This window comes from Pinus tabuliformis, chromosome 2_2 (assembly GCF_031772625.1).
Source record: "Pinus tabuliformis cultivar Carrire ecotype Pingquan chromosome 2_2, CPIR1, whole genome shotgun sequence".
Lineage (NCBI taxonomy): Eukaryota > Viridiplantae > Streptophyta > Pinopsida > Pinales > Pinaceae > Pinus > Pinus tabuliformis.
The window spans coordinates 914,147,611-914,153,529 of record NC_142300.1 but is presented as its reverse complement, the minus strand read 5'-3'; positions in this window follow the sequence as shown (position 1 = coordinate 914,153,529).

Sequence of the window (5,919 nt, the reverse complement as noted above, 5' to 3'; positions counted from 1 at the left end):
TTGACCCTTCCATTGAATATTAAGGGACAATGGTTACATGTTTAAATGGTTTTATCAATAATGGCCTTAATCTTCTCAAGTTGAGAATTGCACTACTAAAAGAATCCTCTAGTGAGTACATGTTCCAGAAACAATAAGCCCATATCCAAAAAAAACATGTTTGCATCTAAATATGTGCCCAACTTATTACTGACCTCCTTAAATAAATTTAAAGACATTCAAGGGCTTGAGTTCCAAGAGTATATTTTGTAATTTTACATAGAGGGGGACTATGTAAATTTATTTCATAACTAGTATCGAACAAGGGCATCTACCACTTCAAAGTGAGAGGGTAAGAGTCTCATTTCCATGAACTGTAAAGAAATCTAGTTGCATCTTCCTTAGAGTTGAATCAAAAGGAAATCCAGCCTGTCAAAAGGAAAGCAGACAAGGGATAGTAGCCCAAAAGTTTCCCCTAGCTTTCAACCTGCCAAGAATGAAGTTCTATCACTCCAAATCTTCAACCACTGAATTTTTCAACCAAAGTCTTCTCATTGACTTTGACTATGTAATGTGATCACGAAATACTAGTTTCACCATGGAATTCTTTTATTTAATACATTTCATATGCCTCCTCTATGGCCTTCCATGGTTTTCAAACATGTTCAATATGACACCCAAATGGTCTAGAAGATATGTGGGGCTCAAAATTTGTGCCTATATATTGGTTAGACTAGATTTGAGAGTCAGAATACCCGATGATATAGAGTTGTATAGAGGTTCCTATTTTCATTTTCATTCATTGGGTTACCAGGGAGTCCCTTTTCATTGCAACAATTGTCATTCTTATGGACATTTGGTTGCGGAGTGCATTGCACTTTTTCACTGTTATATTTTGGTGGAGAAATAAGGGTTACTCGTAATAAGGAGCCCACTTGGGGGCTACAAAAATGTAGGTAGGGCCCAAAAGTAAAAGAGATGCAATCTGACTCCTCTCACCTTCATTTGATAGAATGTTTAGAGAATGTTGCAGTGAATCTCCCCTCTAGAAGCTAGATGCAACTTTTGGGAAGAGGGAAGTGTTGAAGACACACTTTATAATAATTGATTTTTAACCTATCTACTATTAGGTTGGGCCCATTGGTGATTTCACAAAACTGTCAACTTTGAGCCTTCAAAATTAAGTAGATTACTCTTTTTTCTCCCTCTACACATTGGCATATCCAATTCTAAAGTCCTACTTCTAAGGTTATAGACTCTAAATGATTTAATTCCTGAGATTGTAAGAGGGTTTTGGAATTGTTAAGAAGACATTAGAGGGGATAAATCCTTGCTTAAAAAACCACATTCCTGAAGAGATTCAATAGACCTCCCAATAGCCATTAGGAACTTGAGCCAAACTTATGCCAAGTTCATTGTCATTGAAAAAATACATTATTGGCCTTAGATGGGGTAAGCCAAATATAATGTTTTAATTTGAAAAGGAGGCCTAGAATTATCTCTCTCAAAAACATTTGATGGTTTAAGATTAAACCTTGGGGTAATCCCCTAGGAAGAGGGTGAAAATCCTTTCTTCATTAATCTCAAAAAAAGGAAGCAAATTATTTCAATTCTATAAAACAAAGATCTATTGTTGGGGTATCTAGACCAATAGATTCACTAGTTGAGGGTTTCAAATTATTTTTTGGTCTTTGAATTGTATATTGTTCGCTAGCCCCTCAAAGAATCTAGCCATAAAGAGGATGGAAGATTTTCTAAAGTCTAGTTTATTTTTCCTTTAAGAGATCATCAGTAATGGAGTGAAATTATTTTTATATTTAGAGAATATTTTAATAGAGTGGGAGTTTTTCTACATTGATGTCAAGGGAAGATTAGGTGGGTTGTTTTCCAATTGGTGGTTAGATTGTTTAAAAGTCTCTAACTCTTGGGCCTTTGATTCATGTATATTGATATACATGTACTTGAAGAAACCAATTATGGACTTCGCAACTCTAAAAAAAATGAACCATACATAGTGGTGTTCTCAGAAAACTTGCTTACTAAGGGTTTTATAAAGAAGAAAAAGCTTATTATAGGATAGGATACCTAAGAATTAAATTGTTTTCTTATTTTTTAAGAATGGATGGAATATGTAGCCAGATTGAGATAGTGCCTTGGGATATGGGGTAAATCTAATCAATCCAAATTCTCTTGGAATTGCTAGGAATAGGTGAAAAAATTCTTACCCCTTTTAAATTTAATATTGGTTGGTTGAATGAAACTAATTTTGTGTAACTAGTGAACATGGGTTTAGTTTGATGGCTCTGAGAGAGTCATTAGATATACAGTTTGTAAAGAACCTTAAAAGAGTAAAAGAAGTGGTGATAGGATGGACACATGACAATAAATTTTGGGAATAAGAAAAATTGAAACCAAACTTATTAAATGGTTTGAGATGGAAGGGTTAGGGATTTTAACAATAGAGTCTAAAGATGAGTTAATAATGCTACATTAGAGAATGTTGGACACCTAATCCTCTATGGGTTGGTGTGGAATGTGAACAACCACTAAAGTCCAAGAGACCACTTGGAATGTGAATCCAAGGGTGACATCAATGTACTATAAGTATATATGGTGTCAATAATATATGAAATTCAATACTTATCTTTCACATTTGTTGTTTACATTCCATGTATGTTTAACATGGTATCAGAGCTGCTATGTTCCTAACCTGCTCAATCTTGTTTGAGCCAACGGTTTTATGGCATCTTTGTGCTGGTCAATTCCGCGCTATTGTCTCTATATTTAATGCCAAAACGTGAGAATTCTCATTATGTGCCTGTCCTGTCCATAGGGATCCTAATGCTCCACTAAAATTTGTTGTGGGACAAAAGCCATTATACTTTGTCCTCTATGTTTGGACAGAGCATTATTCGTTCCCTGTGTTATTTGCTCTCTACATTTAGACAAAGCGTTATTTATTCTCTGCATTATTCGTTCTTTGCGTTGGACAGAGCGTTAGTTGCATTGAATAATTTGGAAGTGTGCCTTGAAGGAGATCGAATTCCAGCTCCTTCTATCATGGGGATGGGTCTCAGACAAAATTAGAATTAAAAAAAAAACCATGGAATTGAATGGTATGTTTGAACTGAGTATATACTGCATGCGTTGGTCAAACATTCATGTGCGGTGCGTAAATGGTATAGCGTGGGTTCATATCATTCAAAGCATTCATTTTCCTTCTCTCGTCTCAGTGTCGATTCATATCATATGCATTGAATTATATGAATACTTGTTTGAGGACTGAACATAGACTAACTATATGTGGTCGTTGGTTCGTCCCTAACACGGTGAACGCCACCTGGCATGGTATCAGACTCGCTATGTTCCTAACCTGCTAGTGCCAGCGGTTTTATGGCATCTTTGTGCTTGTCAATTCCGCGCTATTGTCTCTATATTTAACGCCACCTGACATGGTTTAAGCCGACCCACGAACAGCTTATGAAGAATCCTTTTTGAAGTGATAGAAAATGGAATGTTCAAACAATAGTTTGAGACGCTAAACCTCTGCGTTCAAAACTTGGTGTACACTTATTTCACCTCCCTCTTTTCTCTTCTTCTGAATTAAACAATTTGGGCTGCTTTGGACGCTGCAATGAATTGAATGCTATACCTACCCCTGGACTATGCATTGATTAAACTATGAAGTTGTGGAATCTGCTTGGAATTGAATATGATATGCATTTGACTGGTATGTGTTATTGTGCATAGAACAATTTTCGTGCAGGCTATGATTCGCATTTGAAATTTGTGTGATTTTCCATGTTTCCGTATTTTTTAGAAAGACTGTGTTGACTGTTCGGTGAGCACATATATTTGAATTTAAAAAAGGCAATGGCATGATGGTTCCGTTAAAATGATGCTATTGTGTCTAATATTCGTTGAGATTTTTATGCTCATATTACATAATATGAAATGGTATATTGTGGAATTACAAAAAGGGCATAGTTCATAATTGGTGTGTTGATCGATAAAGAGTTGTTCAAATGCTGTGTAATATGGTTGCTCCATCGTATCTATCGCATATATAGTTTGGTGCAGTAAACAGGGAACGGTTCTTCCTCACCAACCTCACCATACGTTGAATATATATCGCTCCCTCTGTTGCAAAGACATTTGACAGCACTCGCTCCTTTTAAATTTTCCAACGTTTATTTTTGCATCTTTGGAAAAACTTAATCAACATATTCGAGTTGTCATGTGAATCAAATTACAGGGATTGCAGTGTCTAAGGGAGAAAATTATTTCCAAGGTTATCTTTGTAGGTTTAACATTCTCAAGCGCTCCCATGGACTCAATTGGCTCGTAGAACTGTTTCTACAGGTGAAGTTTCAAATGGTTATAGGTTCTTTGTTTCCAAAGGAGGACAAGGCATTCTTCTTTCTCCAAAATAGCAGACAAAACACCCTCTTCTCTCAGGAAGGCCGTTCTCTGGAAAATAAGAGGCATATATTTTGCATTGGTTGCATTGGTGGTTGTTTTTCCAAGAAAAGGAGAGCGCTCCTGCTGTTAAAAGCGTTGGACTCAAGCACTGCCCACGACTGCCTATCTCTTGACGGAGGAAGAGGCAATCCAATACTTTTGGTTTGGTGAGTGCTTGTGGTTTGCTATGTTATAATTTATATATTAGCAGGGATTTTTGTTGCATATTTTGCTAGACAAAGCTGGAAATGAACTAACCCGACTTAAATATATCGAGTGATGGACAGCTGCTACGGAATGAATATTTGCCAGCCACGATGAAACTGAATGCCTTCGAGGTTTTTGGGTCTTCAATATTTGTGATACTAAAATATTGTCTCTCTGCCTTCATATTGTCAATTTGGACTATACATTTAAATGCATTATATTCCTCTCATCTTTGTGTTGAGTTGAAACTCTTTTCAACTGTCATTTTTTCTGGTTGACACCAAGGTCTTTTACTCTCACTTGCATCTAGAAGATTGTTCATAGTTTTGGAGTCTACCTCTTCTTAATATGATGAGAGTATAAGTGGGTATATTTTCCTCATGGTTGTATCATTTGTTGAAATAATGATCAGAATTGATAATTTATTAGAGTTATTAAGAAGTTTAATCATTTCAACGGTTGAAATCATAGTTAAATTCAAAAAAGACACTTTCACAGATATTCAAACCTCTCTGAAAATGCACAAGAACAGATTGATTTTTGTAGCTTGAATATCAACTACATTAGGAAGAATTATAGCAGTGAAGTCATCATTCTGAACCTATATCTTTTCAAGACATTGAAATAGAGTCCCATAAATGTCAAGTCAATAATGTTACAGTTGATTCAAATACAGTGCCCAATGAAGTAGCATAGTTACATGCAAATGCAGAAATTCAGCCTGCACTTCCCAAGTCGGTCATCAGACCTTGGGAAGAACTTTTCCAAATTACTCAGAGTGAGGTTTCCTTTGACATTCTAGATTACTCAAAGCCCATCCAGTTTTAGAGTGTTAGATTTATTCATGATAGTTCACCTTCAGTTGTTTCAGATTCTGGTCCTCTTCCACAACAGCGACAATAGATTGTTAAATGCCAACATTGTGACAAAGTTGGCCATGTGAAATATCATTGTTTTTATCTTCATTCGTGTAAGCATTGTGGTCAGTGTACTCATTCTTCACACAAATGCTTAAAAAACAATCATCTTGCAAGAAGAAAGATTCATCTTGGATGGATCTCTTCTTGGAAATGGGCTTCAACAACCAAGAAGATATTTTAGTCATATGTTAGAATTTCTTCTAGAATATTAAAAGGTCTTGCAGTTGAGTTTTCTCTGTCTTCTCACCTTGTATCTGACTGGGGGGAAATTATGGTCATCTACAAGTTTCAAAGCCATATCAAGTGAGCCTGAGCCACAACTTGCCATACCAAATTCAGAGTTGTAACCAGA